This window comes from Oncorhynchus nerka, linkage group LG11 (genome assembly GCF_034236695.1).
Source record: "Oncorhynchus nerka isolate Pitt River linkage group LG11, Oner_Uvic_2.0, whole genome shotgun sequence".
Taxonomy (NCBI): domain Eukaryota; kingdom Metazoa; phylum Chordata; class Actinopteri; order Salmoniformes; family Salmonidae; genus Oncorhynchus; species Oncorhynchus nerka.
In genome coordinates, this window is record NC_088406.1 from 35,633,086 (window position 1) to 35,650,965 (window position 17,880).

The following is a 17,880-nucleotide window of genomic DNA, read 5'->3' on the forward strand; positions in this document are numbered from 1 at the left end:
TAGAATGGGAGCGACCTGAGTGCGGTGCTGTGCTGTGCTGTGCATACTCGCGAGTTAGCGGTTTTGTTGGGACGAATAGGTTTTTGGCCTGAATTGTCTCTGGTAAGTTAGCTAATATTCCCTCAGTTAGAGTATGAAACTAAGGCTAGTTAACGTTCTAGTATGCTCTCCATTGGGTACATTATTTCTAACAAATGCAATGAAGTTCACTTTTTCCCCGGCATCTTTCGAATCGAGATGAGCCATTGAAACTACATAAATGTTGCTTGAGATCTATTATGTGGCTTTGACCGTAACTAACGTTTCTTAGCTTGCTACAAGGGAAGCTATCTGATATAGTGGGCTAAAAACTTACTAGGTGTCAGATCATTTGTTTTGTTGTGGGCTTTAATGGGTTTTGATGTTCCTATTCTTTCATGAGTGGAATGACAGAGCAGTGATTTGAATAGCAACAAAGTTTTAAGAAAAATGTCCGAGAGAGAGAGAGAGAGGATATTTCGCACTGAAGATTTAGTCACGGTATCATGTTTCATTAATATCGAGGTTGACAGTGATTTAGCAAATTATTGGTATCATGAAATCCTAAATGACTTTTATCGATTTAACCTCACATTCATCTCCTAATAATACAGACTTTAATTTCCTAAGTCCCATGCCACCTGTCAGTGCATATGCAGCTGCTTGAGGAAAATGAGGTAGTTCCACTGCAAAGGTTGCAAAGTTTGAAAAATGTGTAAATAAATGGAATAGAACGTGTAAGGCAGAGGAGAGGCAAGCAGGGGAGAGAAGAGGAGCCTCTTACGGCTGGGTGTGTGTAGTGGCAGGAGAAAGGAAGACATTTCAGTGACAGAGAGGAACGAGGAAAAGCACTGCAGCCGCAGAGTCTGGAAGTATTGACCTGCAGTTGGGCTCCATTCCAGAGCACCTTCCAGTCTCGCTGTCACAAACAGAGCAGCTGGGGAGGGAGGCATACTATACCCCACTCTATGGATATGTCCCAGATTGAACACTATTTCATTTATAGTGCACTTCTTTGACCAGGGCCCATAGAGCTCTGATCAAAGATAATGCACAATATAGGGAATAAGGTGTAATTTGGGACAGAACCTATACTATACCCCATACTCATAGCAGGACGCAACACATACTGTACTATTTTATTATAGTAAAAGATGAACCAGGGCAGATCATTAACCAGAGCAAATAACAGTAAATCACTGATCTGTATTATTGTTGTTGTAGTCTGAAGAAATCTGATATGACCCCATTATAGCCGAGATTGGAAATAACTCCCCTTCCACCCACACACACACACACAAACACACACCTACCTGCACGTATGCCATCTTTCTCACTCTCGTTACGACCACATTATTTATGGGGTTCATAAATCTTGCCGGTCAGACAGTAGATGCTTAGGAGCTATATTTTTTATTGTAAAACATGATGTAGTGTGTAGACTAGTGTTGGACAGTGTGCTAGGGATTCTTCTATGGACTGTGGGGGATTTTAAGAAGGGCATATTTGATTGAGATGGAGGGTAGGCGAAATTCCCTGAATGTGTCATTTTCAGTGCACCCAGTGTAGAAAGACTGATGTCGACTGAGGAGGGGAGGGGACAGTCACAGGCGTGGTTCCACCAAACTGTGAGGTCTGTAATTGAAGACCATAGTTTGGTGATTTCTTTTTTTTCAGGGCTGTGTGGTTCCTTCACAATATAAATAAATAATGTAGTAATGGAGCCACCTAAATTACAGGCTCAAGATGAAAATAGATTTGAAAAAAAGAACAGGTCTAATGTACCATACTACAGCATCAGTTTGGCTTTTAGCTTGTTGTGACTTTGAAGTTGGAGGACATCACACTACCGAGCTCGCCAGTTTGTAGTCCTAAAAAACAGAAATGAGTTAGCATTTTCTAGCTCTGGTTTGTTGGCCATTAATGGGGAAAGAATGAGGTTCTGGGATATATTAAAATGAGGTATGAGGTTAACACAGGCTTAAGAGATCGTATACGTTTTTGTTCTATGTGATAATATCAGTCAGGTAACATGACCTTTATGAATTATGAAGCCTTTATGTGCTTTATGTGCTTGTTTAGATTACGTAAATGCTTCAAAATTCACAGTGATGTTAGCTGATGAAGATTATTTCATAGAACAACAAGTACTGTATAAGATATCCTAAGCCTGTGTTACCGAATACCTTATTTTCGTTTTTTAACCAAAAACCCCACAACAACCCCATTAATTAATTTCCTCATAAGCTTTGGCCAACGAGCCATGACAGAGTTAGCCTCCGTTAGTGCCTACAAAAAGGCACCATTACTGATGTTCTGTATTAGTCTCTATGTTACTAATAAATTACCATTATTTTTCTTCCTCTTATTGGACAAAGTCTTCAGAGCCACCCAAACTATTTTGAAACTATTTCAATAAGTCTGCACACGACACATCAACTCTTGCCATGCTATATTTTGGAAAAGCAAGACATTATAATTGCTATTGGTAAGCTTAGCTATACAAGGCTTCAAAAGAAGGTGTGTTTGGGGTGCACATCTATGATGAGCAGCTGTTGTATCCCATCTGATCCTCTCTTAATCTCACTTGTGAGGCAGTAGCAAATTCGGTCTGAAATCACCCAGTCACATTAAAAGGCTCTTTTGAAGTAATGCCCATCAGCAGATGACTGTTGTGCTTTATTGTGGGAAGTGGCGGCTGCTTGCTGTTTGGAGAGCAGGCTGGCTGTGTGGATTAGGCTGGCTGTGTGGGGAGCAGGCTCGCTGTGTGGGGAATAGGCTGGCTGTGGGGGGAGCAGGCTGGCTGTGTGGGGAGCAGGCTGACTGTGTGGGGAGCAGGCTGGCTGTGTGGGGAGCATGCTGGCTGTGGCCACTGAGGCTACTGAGCTCCCACCCTCCAGCCCTGACAGACTGTCAGAACAGAGGTAGCTATACTTCCCAAATGGCACCCTATTCCCTATAGTGCACTACTTTAGACCAGCCCTATGGGCACCATTTGGGATGCAGTCGTAGCCATGCAGGCTGTACAGCAGCACCCTGGCAAGTACTAGAGTAGTAGTCCATTAGCGAATGTAACAGAGTGACCTCCAGCCCTGGCATCATGGGACGTCCGCTCGTGAACATGGCTCTACCGGTAAGCAATGCTGCTGCCTGTTAGCCTGTGACACAGCACTTCTTCCAGAGCTCTATTTTCCTTTTTAGAAAGGCATCGGTATCCGTTTCAGTGACATGATGTTTGATTAATTTATTTCATAACATGCTGCTGTTTAATATAGTTTTAGGAAGTAGGCTATACTGTTCTGATTCGAAACACTGTTGTTCTGGAATGATCGAAGTCAATCTGAATGCTTCAATCACTATAAAGTTGTAAAGATTCCATTAAACTAGTTGACCTACATTTTCATTTTGTGGTGTGCACTAGGCTATGTACATGTAACTACACAGTAACGAGGCTAAGTTTTTAACGTACAATTCAAACATTAGGCTATTTCATGTAGGTCTTATTTACCTGTAGTTTCATGCAAAGTAACTAGGCAACATGATGGCACACGGGCAACCTATGTGTTGCCATTTCTTCTTTGAGTCTTCCATAGCTATAAGTGGGTGGCATAAATGGCTTCCAGATATTCGTCACAGTTAATGACCATACTGTGAATGAATAGAGGCAACCTTTAAAAACTATTTTGCCTACTGCTGTCAGGAATTTAGTTTTTCCACCTGGAGAGCAGATCACAGCACGCACCTGATGCAAATGGGGCATTGTGGTATAACAGTGAGGTATTAAAGAGTGTAGCAGGGTAGGCAGGATGTGCACAGTCAGCAGAGTCATCCCTCTAGGAAAGGAGCTCATGTGTTATGAGAAACTAGTGCAGCTCCTTTTTCACCACTCACTCTACCTTTCACTCACTCAACTGCCAGTTGTAATGAACCCACACACATGCAGTTAACGTATACCTTGGTACCTCCTGCAGACATGATCTGTTGATGTGTGATTTAAGGAGACAGTGCTTTTTTTGATTTCCACATGCTAATAACCCTCACACTTATGACAAAGGCTAGCCTAAATGTCAAAAGTAAAAATACTTTTATTCTGGGATAAAAAGCTACACTTTTCAAACATCATAAGCACATCAGCTGGGAGACCATCAAAGTTCAATCAACAAAAAGTAAGCTAGCTTCTTCCTGATTTTCGCAAGTAATCAGCTCCTAGAGTGACAGTTAAGCGAATAAATGACCATTTGAATCATACTCTTATCTCCCCTATAGTCCTAGCTAAAACAAATCAAACCAAATTTTATTTGGCACATGCGCCGAATACAACATGTAGACCTTACTGTGAATAGCTTAACTACAAGCCCTTTACCAACAATGCAGAATTGAAAAAACAAAGTTGAGAAAATATTTTCTAAAATATTCATGAAATGAACTAAAATAAGAAAAAAAAGTAACACAATAAGATAACAATAACGAGGCTATTGTCACGCCCTGGTCGAAGTATTTTGTGTTTTTCTTTATGTTTTGGTCAGGCCAGGGTGTGACATGGGTTTTTGTATGTGGTGTGTAGCTTAGTGGGATTGTAGCTTAGTGGGGTGTTCTGGGAGAGTCTATGGCTGTCTGAAGTGGTTCTCAATCAGAGGCAGGTGTTTACCGTTGTCTCTGATTGGGAACCATATTTAGGCAGCCATATTCTTTGGTTGTATTGTGGGTGATTGTCCTGTGTGTCTTGATGTCCTTGTTAGAGGTTTGTAGACACATGTATAGGCTGTTTTCGGTTTTCGTTTCGTTTTTATTGTTTTGTTGAGTTTGTGCGTTGATTCGTGTTAAGTTGTTTTATTAAACATGGATCGAAATCTACACGCTGCAGTTTGGTCCGACTCTCCTTCACCAGTAGAAAGCCGTTACAGCTATATACAGGAGGCACTGGTACCGAGTCAATGTGCAGGCATACAGGTTAGTCGAGGTAAATTGAGGTAATATGTAGATTTAGGTAGGGGTAAAGTGTCTATTTATAGATAATAAACAGTGAATAACAGCATCGTAAAAAAGGGGGTCAATGCAAATAGTCTGGGTAGCCATTAGATGAACTGTTTAGCAGTCTAATGGCTTGGGGTTAGAAGCTGTTAAGGAGCCTTTTGGATCTAGACTTGGTGCTCTGGTACCACTTGACGTGCGGTAGCAAAGAGAACAGTTTATGGCTAGGGTGGCTGGAGTCTTTGACAATTTTTAGGGCCTTCCTCTGACATCGCCTGGTATAGAGGTCCTGGATGGCAGGAAGCTTGGCCCCAGTGATGGGCCATACGCACAACCCTTTGTAGAACCTTGCGGTCGGATGCAGAGTAGTTGCCATACCAAGCGGTGATGCAACCAGTCAGGATGCTTTCAGTGGTGCAGCTGTATAACTTTATGAGGATCTGAAGGCCCATAACAAATCTTTTCAGTCTCCTGAGGGGGAATAGGTATTGTCGTGCCCTCTTCATGACTGTCTTGGTATGTTTCGACCATGATATTTGTTAGTGATGTGGACTGCCAAGGAACTTAAAGCTCTCGACCCACTCCACTACAGCCCTGTCGATGTGAATGGGGGTGTGTTCGGACCCCTCTTTCCTGTAGTCCACGATCAGCTCTTTTGAGGGAGAGGTTGTTGTCCTGGCAGTGTCTCTTGCCTCCTCGTGTAGGCTGTCTCATCATTGTCGGTGATCAGGCCTACGACCGTTGTGTCGTTGACAAACCTAATGATGTTATAGGAGTCGTGCATGGCCACACAGTGGTGGGTGAACAGGGAGTACAGAAGGGGACTAAGCACGTACCCCTGAGGGCCCCTGTGTTGAGAATCAACGTGTGACAGATGTGTTGTTGCCTACCCTTACCACCTGTGGGCGGCCCACCAGGAAGTCCAGGATCCAGTTGCAGAGGGAGGTGTTTAGTCTCAGGGTCCTTCGCTTAGCAATGATCGTTGTGGGCACTATGGTTTTGATTTCTGAGCTGCAGTCAATAAACAGCATTCTCACGTAGGTGTTCCTTTTGTCCAGATGGGAAATGGCAGTATGGAGTGCAATGGAGATTGCGTCATCTGTGGTTCTGTTGGGGTGGTATGCAAATTGTAGTGGGTCTAGGGTTTCTGTAAAAGTAATGGGTCAGACTAAGCTCACAAGTAGTCCTAGGATAAAGCACTTAGTAACAGTGCCTCCATGACCAGCCTTTTAAAGCACTTCATGGCTACAGACTTGAGTGCTAGAGGGCGATAATCATTTAGGCAGGTTACCTTGGCGTTCTTGGGCACAGAGACTATGGTGGTCTGCTTGAAACATGTAAGTATTACAGACTCGGTCAGTGAGAGGTTGAACATGTTTGAAGCAACTTGCCAGTTGGACTTGCCAGTTGGAGTACGCACCCTGGTAATCCGTCTGGCCCTGCGGCCTTGTGAATGTTGACCTGTTTATAGGTCTTACTCACATCGGCTACAGAGAGCGTGATCACAGAGCCAGTGCAGTAGGATTCAATCGTAGCCCCGTATTGACACTACGCCTGTTTAAGGGTTCGTTGGAGGGCATAGCGGGATTTCTTATAAGCATCCAGATTAGTGTCCTGCTCCTTGAAAGCGGCAGCTCTAGTCTTTAGCTCAGTGCAGATGTTGCATGTAATCATTGGCTTCTGGTTGGGATATGTACATATGGTCACTATGGAGACAAAGTCATCGATACACTTATTGATGAAGCCGGTGACTATGTGGTATACTCCTCAATGCCATTGGATGAATCCCAAAACATATTCCAGTCTGTGCTAGCAAAACAGATCTGTAGCTTAGCATCCGCGTCATCAGACCACTTCCATATTGAGCGAGTCACTGGTACTTCCTGTTTTTGCTTGTAAACAGCAATCAGGAGGATATAATTATGGTCAGATTTGCCAAATGGAGGGTGAAGGAAAGCTTTGTGTGGAGTGAAGGTGGTCAAAAATGTTTTTGCTTTGGTTGCAAGAGTGACATGCTAATAGAAATGAGGTACAACGGATTTAAGTTTTCCTGCATTAAAATCTCCGACCACTAGGAGTGCCGCTTCTGGGTGAGTATTCTCTTGTTTGCTTTTGGCCTTATACAGCTCTTTGAGTGCTTGTATCGGTTTGTGGTGGTAAATAGACAGCTACTAAAAATATAGATGACAACTCTCTTGGTAATGGTGTGGCCTACAGTTTATGACGAGGTACTCTGGTGAGCAAAACCTTAAGACTTCCTTAATATTATAGATTGCGCACCAGCTGTTGTTGACAAATAGACACAGACCACCACCCCTCGTCTTACCGGAGGTTGCTGTTCTGTCTTGCCGATGCACAAAACCCCCAGCCACCTGCATATTATCCATGTCCTCGTTCAGCCATGACTTGGTGAAACATAAGATATTACAGTTTTGAATGTCCCGTTGGTAGGATAGTCTCGAACAGAGCTCATCCAGTTTATTCTCCAGTGATTGCTCGTTTGCCAGTAGGATGGATGGTATAGGCGGATTATCCACTCACCAATGAATTCTCATCAAGCACCCAAATCTGTGCACCCTGTGTCGGTGTCTCTTCTTCATGCGTATGACGGGGATTTGAGCCTGGTGTTGTAAATATTTCACCTCCGATTCATTAAAGAAAAAATATTTGTCCAGTCCAAGGTGAGTAATCGCTGTTCTGATGCCCAGAAGCTCTTTTCGGTCATAGGAGATGGAGGCAGAAACATTATGTACAAAAAAAGTTACAAACAACGCGAAAAAAAACACACAGAGTAGCAGGAGCCCGTACAATGGCAGCCATCCCTTTTGGAGCCATCTTATAGCTCACAGGTAGGTACTGGAGCCTCGGGGGGGCTATGTGAATCAAACAGGGAGCTACTGTGTCCTTGTCCCTGTCACCAAGGACATTACACAAAGAGCTTGTTTGTTTGCAGCGCTCCTCTCTCTCTTTGTAGTTACACTGGAATGTTTTAACAAGGGACTGCCACGTGGAGGGAGCTATCAGGGGAGCAGAGCTGTCGGAGTAGCAGGGTACAGAGTACAATTTCATTCTCCCCCAAATGGCACCCTATTCCTATCTTATTGGCACCAGAGGAGAGCATAGGCCATATCCCCGGTGAGTGCGCACTGCGCATATTCACTCTTTATCATTGTTGGGTCAGTGCCACTTAAAAGTTTGTTTTTGGACAATCATTTCCTCCTCCAGTTTAGATGTCATATTCTATTTTTCTCCCCTTAACGTAGGCCTATTATATGGACAATGTAGTTTTTATTGATCAGGGTCGGCAGAGTAGGCTTCCCTGTAATTTAGCCTAAATTATGACTATCCAATCTACTCATCACATTACGAATAGTAAGTCTGCAAATGCGATGATGCATGGAATGCTTATTATAAATTTTTATGGTTAAAATGTACTTCCCCAAACTTAAAACTAAAGCTTATGCATAGGCTAGTGATTTTGCTGTTCTTTACTCGTCTTGTTAGCTGAGGAAAAGTAAATGTGGACAGTTATTCTAACATCTTCAAAATGTGCGGTAAGGACACATATCATTGCATCCTCGACTTGCGTGTTCTGTTAAGATGAATTACCATAATCTAAATGTGATTACTGTCATTCTGAGCACCATGGGTGGATGCCCTAATCAGGTTACACACCCAATGCATTGTTACAGGTTTTGGTTTTTCCATATATGTTTTGAGGTTGGACCTTAGCACGTATAGCTTGTTAGCACGTAGGGCGCACATATTTTTGTCAACTCGTTAGTCAGTATGTACCACCTGTGCTGGTTGCCATCTCGTTAGTGGGAAGGTGTTTCACCTGTGCTGGCCCAGGAGCTATTTAAGAGTAGCGCTCCCTATTTGATTTCTAGAAAAACATTCCTTTTTCTAATTTCCCTAATTTCATTTTGCTCCATCTTTTTGGTTTGCTTCCTATCTTTTATGTTTGGTGTGGGTTTTTCTTTTTTGACTCTTGGGCAAATTTAGTGGACACTCATTCTGGGCATCTTTAAGGTTCCAGTTTTTGCTGCTAGTCAACTTTCAGTGGATGCCAAGTGTCTTTCAGAACCCCTCCTAAAATCCATTTGTTTCGTTTTGGTTGTTGTTCAGTGACTTTTTGTTAGTTCTCTCTTGTTTTTGATCGACATTTTTGGTTTTTCTTGCTGGGGAATGTAACAGTATATGGGTCCGGTAAATAAACAATGCTGCCGGTCAAATGTCCGGCGCCACATTTTCATAACGGAAACCCTGGTGCAGACTGAGTTGCATGGTCATGTTCACTGTTGCTGCACTATCATGGTGAAAAGTATATTGGACTGAGGCTGATCATGGAGGCACTGTTACTAAGTGCTTTATCCTAGGACTACTTGTGAGCTTAGTCTGACCCATTACTTTTACAATCCATCCTTGAGGCTAGGCCTACATGGTGAATGAGGCCTGTCAGAATGTCTTACTTAGGAAATACCTATTCACATGCTATTTACTATTGCCCTTCTCTGACATTCTGAGCTTGAATCACAATTACAAGGAAATCTGGCCTTGTGTGAAACTTTGGATTCTAGTGTACATTTGGTTGTAATTAGTGCAAAATTAGCCAGATGGTCAAGGTATGCTGTGCATGTGATGGACATTCGCTCTTCAAAGTCCTGTCACCACTGCTAAATTTGGCAAAGAGCATTTTCGCCACCCATCACTACCACTGAGGAATTTCTCAGCTGAATACCTTTCAAGTAGCCTGACTTATAGGACTACTTTCTGCCTGGTCGTTGACCACCAGTGATGAAAAGCGAGGTAGATCATAAGAATGGCACAAGGCTTAAATCCTCCCTCCCGTGCCCCAGATCACAAGCCTGAAGCCTACGTGTCTCAAATGATGTCAGACACCCAAACCCAGGCACTGTGAGGCAGCCAAAAGACCTTGTCCACTAACATGGAGTAATTGATTTGGCTTTCGGAGCGACCCAGCCGCTTGTTTAAGATATACAGCAGCTATGTCTCTAATGGGATTTCAAGACCACCATGTCCCAACTGTGGCTCTGCCAACTTTTACTTTCCTAGTTTACTTCTCCAAGCTAGGCAATCCTAGCTAGGCAATCCCAGCGAGGCTATCCCAGCTAGGCTAGCTGTCTATTCACATCCCTCTTTGGCTCTGTAGGTACTTTCAACTCACCACTCACCAGACATCTCTAGACTGCATTGCATCCCAAATGGCACCCTATTCCCTATAAAGTGCACTACTTTTGACCAGCGCAAACCTGGTCTCCTTTTCTGTGTTCATTCCCAGCTCACAGTGAGGCTTATGTGATGAAAAAGCTGGATGGATCTTCGTACTGCTTTGAGTTTGAATATAATCTGACAGGCTTTGATGGTGACATGGGGTGCAGACTGAGGCTTCTGTGACTGTCATTGTGTTGATGAAATTGGTCCACATGTCAACAACCCAACTAGGCTACTCTTTACAAACAGTTGGGGAGATGGATGATAGATGATTGCTCTGCTTTCTTATGACATGATTGTCAGTTAGCTGTGGTTTTTATTGTGACTTTACTTTGAATTGTGAAAGCAAGGGAACAAAACAACTGGCCAGTTCTATTTAAAGTTTAAAAAGGAATGCTGTTATATTTCTAATTAGGCTTATCCACGAATCACCCTAAACAAAGTCAAGGAGACAAGGAGAAGTAAAGGGAAGATAGGACAATAGTACCATCTGTGAATGGGAGGAGTAGTAAGCATTTGGCTGGGAAGGATTAGGACAATAAATAGACACTTATCATTCTGGGTGTTTTAGTCCAGACAGTTTTGATTGTTTAATATGTGTCCCGAGCGATGGTGGTTACACATCTCTCCTTAAAAAAAATGGCAGAATAAGCAAATCATAGCAATCCTAACTGTTCTAAGTGGGTGGTTCAGTGTATCAAGACAGATTACTGCACTAATCTGGAGGAGGAAAAGGGTGAGACGAAGAGAGCATGAGGGAGAGAGTTGGAGTGGCTAGCAAGTACACGCCTTCTGGTAGGATGCCACGCTGACCAAGCCAGTGCTTTTACGGGGCACTGGAGCACACACAGTTCACTGGATTTGTTTTTGTTGTGTTTGGTTTCCCTTCCACCTCAATTGTTTGTGCTGATTGCTGACAGTGGGCAGTGATGTAGACTGTTTGAGAACAGCCAGAGCACCAGGAATGATTGACGCAGAACAAAAAGTAAATCTGTGTACTGGTGTAATGCTCCCAACGTGTTTAATTGGACAATGTTTCAACCCCAAACTGGGTCTTCGTCAAATTATTGGCACAGTACTGTGCAGTGCAATGGAGCTGGGACGATAAACCGAAAGTTGACACCGACCATATCAATCACTTATTGCAGCTGATATTGTTCATTACGATGAGTAGCTTATACTAGAGAAATGTGAAGTTTGAAATGAAATAGGTTTGCTAATAAGGGTGATTGTTAATGAGACAATTGATGGCTACAACCATCAAACTAGTAGTAGTTTAAAGGATATTTAAACAATTGTGGTGCACATTGTTATAAACTTATTATTCTATTTATCATTATCGCATCAATTCAGGCAATTTATCACAGTATCGAATCGCTCCACCATTTCCTGGTTGCTAAAATTCGAATAGTTAATCTAATTTCAGTTTGTGACAAAACAAGCAATGTATAGTGTAGAGCCCTTAAACTCAACTCTGGACCTCGAAGTCAGTTCCAATGCATATTTTTCATTTGCCCTTCTAATCAAGGACTGATTTAGACCTGGGACACCAGGTGGGTGCAATTAATTCAGGTACAACAGAAAACCAGTAGGCTCCAGACCTGTAGGGAAGGAGTTGAATCCCCAATGGTTTACAGAATCATTGTACCATCTAAACCACTGTGAAATGTCTTCTCAATAACCAAACATATTATATTTTCAGCGGTTTGGAGCTGGTGTACAAAACTGAAAGTAAAAGACGCAAAAACAAAACTTAACTTGAAGCATAGAAATAGCACACATTGAACAGATCTACCTCTTCTTAGACTTGCTTTCAATGACAGCTATAACTCATATTTTTATGTGAATTTGGTCAGGTCGCCCAAAAAGTTACATATTGCAGATTTAAGTGTCATAATAAATAGGCACTAAAAATACATTATATACAGTGCCTTCAGGATGTATTCAGACCCCTTGACTTTTTCTGCATTTTGTTAGGTTACAGCCTGTCACGTTCTGACCTTTATTTCCTTTGTTTTGTCTTACATTTACATTTACATTTAAGTCATTTAGCAGATGCTCTTATCCAGAGCGACTTACAAATTGGTGCATTCACCTTATGACATCCAGTGGAACAGTAGTGCATCTAAATCTTTTAAGGGGGGGTGAGAGGGATTACTTTATCCTATCCTAGGTATTCCTTAAAGAGGTGGGGTTTCAGGTGTCTCCGGAAGGTGGTGATTGACTCCGCTGTCCTGGCGTCGTGAGGGAGTTTGTTCCACCATTGGGGGGCCAGAGCAGCGAACAGTTTTGACTGGGCTGAGCGGGAACTGTACTTCCTCAGTGGTAGGGAGGCGAGCAGGCCAGAGGTGGATGAACGCAGTGCCCTTGTTTGGGTGTAGGGCCTGATCAGAGCCTGGAGGTACTGAGGTGCCGTTCCCCTCACAGCTCCGTAGGCAAGCACCATGGTCTTGTAGCGGATGCGAGCTTCAACTGGAAGCCAGTGGAGAGAGCGGAGGAGCGGGGTGACGTGAGAGAACTTGGGAAGGTTGAACACCAGACGGGCTGCGGCGTTCTGGATGAGTTGTAGGGGTTTAATGGCACAGGCAGGGAGCCCAGCCAACAGCGAGTTGCAGTAATCCAGACGGGAGATGACAAGTGCCTGGATTAGGACCTGCGCCGCTTCCTGTGTGAGGCAGGGTCGTACTCTGCGGATGTTGTAGAGCATGAACCTACAGGAACGGGCCACCGCCTTGATGTTAGTTGAGAACGACAGGGTGTTGTCCAGGATCACGCCAAGGTTCTTAGCGCTCTGGGAGGAGGACACAATGGAGTTGTCAACCGTGATGGCGAGATCATGGAACGGGCAGTCCTTCCCCGGGAGGAAGAGCAGCTCCGTCTTGCCGAGGTTCAGCTTGAGGTGGTGATCCGTCATCCACACTGATATGTCTGCCAGACATGCAGAGATGCGATTCGCCACCTGGTCATCAGAAGGGGGAAAGGAGAAGATTAATTGTGTGTCGTCTGCATAGCAATGATAGGAGAGACCATGTGAGGTTATGACAGAGCCAAGTGACTTGGTGTATAGCGAGAATAGGAGAGGGCCTAGAACAGAGCCCTGGGGGACACCAGTGGTGAGAGCACGTGGTGTGGAGACGGATTCTCGCCACGCCACCTGGTAGGAGCGACCTGTCAGGTAGGACGCAATCCAAGCGTGGGCCGCGCCGGAGATGCCCAACTCTGAGAGAGTGGAGAGGAGGATCTGATGGTTCACAGTATCGAAGGCAGCCGATAGGTCTAGAAGGATGAGAGCAGAGGAGAGAGAGTTAGCTTTAGCAGTGCGGAGCGCCTCCGTGATACAGAGAAGAGCAGTCTCAGTTGAATGACTAGTCTTGAAACCTGACTGATATGGATCAAAGAAGGTCATTCTGAGAGAGCTAGCGGGAGAGCTGGCCAAGGACGGCACGTTCAAGAGTTTTGGAGAGAAAAGAAAGAAGGGATACTGGTCTGTAGTTGTTGACATCGGAGGGATCGAGTGTAGGTTTTTTCAGAAGGGGTGCAACTCTCGCTCTCTTGAAGACTGAAGGGACTTTATCTTTATTTAGTATGGTCAGGGCGTGAGTTGGGGTGGGTAGTCTGTTTGTTTTTCTATGTTGGTTTTTGTGTTCAGCCTAGTATGGTTCTCAATCAGAGGCAGGTGTCGTTAGTTGTCTCTGGTTGAGAATCATACTTAGGTAGCCTGGGTTTCACTGTTGGTGGGTGGCTGTTTGTTTCCGTGTGAGTGTTTGTCGCCACATGGTACTGTTTCGGGTTTCGTTTTCATCACATCGTTTATTGTTTTGTATTTCAGTGTTCAGTTCGTTGTTTAATAAAACGTCATGAACACTTACCACGCTGCATCTTAGTCCGATCCTTACAACTCTTCAGACGAAGAGGAGATCTGCCGTTACACAGCCTTATTCTAAAATTGATTGAATCGTTTTTTCCCCTCATTAATCTACACACAATACCCAATAATGACAAAGCAAGAACAGGTTATTACAAATGAAACTGATATCACATTTTCACAAGTACTCAGTACTTTGTTGAAGCACCTTTGGCAGCAATTGCAACCTTGAGTCTTATTGGGTATGGCGCTACAAGTTTGGCGCACCTATATTTTGGGGAGTTTCTCCCATTCTTCTCTGCAGATCCTCTCAAGCTATGTCAGGTTGAATGGGAAGCGTTGTTGCACAGCTATTTTCAGGTCTCCAAAGATGTTCAATAAGGTTCAAGTCGGGACTCTGGCTGGGCCACTGAAGGACATTCAGAGACTTTTCACCAAAGCCACTCCTGCATTGTCTTGGCTGTGTGCTTAGGGTCATTATCCTGTTAGAAGGTGAACCTTGCCCCCAGTCTGAGGTCCTGAGCACTCTGGGGCATGTTTTAATCGAGGATCTCTCTGTACTTTGCTCTGTTCATCTTTGCTTTGATCCTGACTAGTCACTCAGTCCCTGCCGCTGAAAAACATTCCCACAGCATGATGCTGCCACCACCATGCTTCACTGTAGGGATGGTGCCAGGTTTCCTCCAGGCATGAAGTTTGGTATTCAGGCCAAAGAGTTCAGTCTTGGTTTCATCAGACCAGAGAATCTTGTTTCTCATCGTCTGAGAGTCTTTAGGTGCCTTTTGGCAAACTCCAAGCGGGCTGTCATGTGCCTTTTACTGAGGAGTGGCTTCTGTCTGGTCACTCTACCATAAAGGCCTGCTTGGTGGAGTGCTGCAGAGATGGTTGTCCTTCTGGAAGGTTCTCCCATCTCCACATAGGAACTCTAGAGCTCTGTCAGGCTGACCATCGGGTTCTTGGTCACCTCCCTGACCAAGGCCCTTCTCCCCTGATTGCTCAGTTTGGCCTGACGGCCAGCACTAGAAAGAGTCTTGGTGGTTCCAGCCTTCTTCCATTTAAGAATGATGGAGGCCACTGTGTTCTTGGGGACTTTCAACACTGCAGACATGTTTTAGTAGCCTTCCCCAGATCTGTGCCTTGACACAATCCTGTCTCGGAGCTCTACGGACAATTGCTTCGACCTCATGACTTTGTTTTTGCTCTAACATGCACTGTCAACTGTGGGACCTTATATAGACACGTGTACCTTCCAAATCATGTCTAATCAATTGAATTTACCACATCATCGCAAGGATGATCAATGGAAACAGCATGTACCTGAGCTCAATTTCAAGTCTCATAGCAAAGGGTCTGAATACTTATGTCAATAAGGTATCTGTTTTTAATTTTTAATAGATTTACAAAATATTCTTAAGATAAGTTTTCGCTTTGTCATTATGGGGCATTGTGTGTAGATTGCTGATGATTTTTTATTTATTTTATCCATTTTAGAATAAGTATGTAACGTAACAAAATGGGATAAACGTCAAGGGGCCTGAATACTTCCTGAAGGCACTCTAAATCATATCGTTTAAGTGGCTGAATATGGTCTGGTTATTCGACAAATTGGATGGTGAAACATCTTATCATCCTATCATCGTTACTGGTGATTGCATGGAGATTTACAAGCGAGTATTGAAAGGAAGAATAGACAGCCTTGCTCAGCAGTTTTGGTCCAGTTCACTTGGCTAGCTAGGAACTTATGCTTAAGTAAAATTATGACCTATATCAACCATTTATGTTCTAAGTTTAAACAAGTTCATAGCTTCACTAGAAGCATCCCCCTTATTAAGAATAATTTCTCTAAAGCAATGGCCTGCATGCAGCCCATCAAGCATGGTATTATATCCTATATATCTAGCCTAAATTATCAAGTCATTCTCAAGGAAATATACAGATGAACTATTTTCTTGGACTGTTAGGAAACAATATATTTTGTGATCTGTGTCTCAGTTAGAGGATGCTTGTCAACTACAATAAGGGAAAAGACTGCTCCCTGCCTCCCTTCACACAAGAGGAATGCTCCTGTTGCCCCTTACGATAGTTACTGTAGGACCTGAAGAGAAATAAAGTAGCCTATTACCTGATATAATAGGCTACTTTAGGCTCTACACAAGCGTGGACATGGTTTAACTACATCCTTTTTGATATTGAACTAGTAAATTTAAACAGATTGTATTTTGGTTATAGACACAAATCAGATGATAGACTTGTTTTCCTGCTCTTCCTCAAGCTGACTGACAAAAAGAAGACTGGGGCATGGGAACGATTGCAACATTGTGCTCGCTCACTAATCCCTCCCCATTGCCAAGATTCTTAAAGACCATTTTCTAATTATAGCCAGGCACTGCAAAGGCAGACATCGTTAATAGGCCTGTGAATTTAAACAATAATTTAAAAAAAATGTAGCCTATAGCTTGTCACAAATACAGATCCAATCTCTCTGCACCCATTCCTCTGCTGAAATCACCATGCTGAAAGGCTTCAATTAAGAACGAGCAAAAGCAAATCTTTCTAGCTTCAAACCCTGTATTCTGTTTTTGAATAATTTGGTAATGTCTTGTATAACAAAGTAACCCGTTTGAGGTATAAGCATATCCTATATAAATGCAATACATCCTGTATCTAGCCTGCGTACCATTGATTAAAGTAATTGGTGAGGCACTTGTGTAGCCTTGTTGATGTTTGTATTACTTTGAGATGGATAAAATGACTAGAATCTGTCCTTTGTGTTTTTTCAAATATAGATGTTACACAGAGACAGATGACACAGCTCTCAGAGTTCAGTTTAGCATAAAGTTGCTGGGAGAAGGAAGGCACATAATGTAGTAAAGATAGAGATGGTGTGTGTCCCAAATGACACCCTGTTCCCTACAGTGCACTACTTTTGACCAGAACCCTCTGGAGGGAGTATAGGGAATGGACTGTATGTTGCTACTTGGAACACACTCATAGAGATGGAGATGAGAAGGAAGGTGGGATCTGAGTATGTACGTAGCATAATGAACGTGGGTATCCATTGTCACATGGGTATCCCTCGTCCAAATAAAGGAAACCCCCTGGCTCATAAATATTTAAAACAAAATCAGTATTCACAGCATCACAGGAATTGTCTCTCTCAAATACAAAGGCCACACTCATTATCCAAAGTGTTTGCATCCCCATAAGATTGAAACATAATGCTTTCATTCTATTTGAGATCTCTTTCCCTTCTGTGTCCCCATCGCATGTCTTCCGTCTCTACGAATCTCCCACGTGTTTCCGTTCTGATGTTGTCTGAAATATGACTGACTACATCATCATCATGTAGCAGTTTAGACTGAAGTAATGTCAGGACTGCTAGATCACTGATTTTTGAAGGAGTTTGTTAGCTACTGCTAACTAAAAATACAGGCAAACAGTTTAAGAAGTGTGAAAAAAAAAAATCCCTGGGAATCATTTTAAAGCCAGAAGAAAAACAATCCCATTTCCTCCAGGGTCTCTGTGGCATGTAGGAAACTGTGAGAAATTAATGAAACTACAGTAACAGTATTTAGTTGAGGATGTTGATGAGTTTTTGTTTTTTCACATTAACTAATTACTATCTGCTGGGATTTGTATAGGCCTCAGTCTCCCAGACAGTGAGACCCCACCTATCCCCCTAAGACTCTGGCTTGATGTATTTCAGTCTATTTCTGTCTGTGTGTAATTGTTAGTGGAGTTGAGGTTGTGATTTTAAACTTAGTTTGTGAACCAGAGAAAGTACCTAGTCC

General features: G+C 43.2%; 1 protein-coding gene across 3 annotated transcripts in view; it reads left to right on the forward strand.

Annotated features, from left to right (window-relative positions):
- Positions 1 to 17,880, forward strand: part of LOC115136772 (uncharacterized) — a 99,148-nt gene that overhangs the window by 297 nt on the left and 80,971 nt on the right. The gene's annotated exons all lie outside the window — the stretch shown is intronic.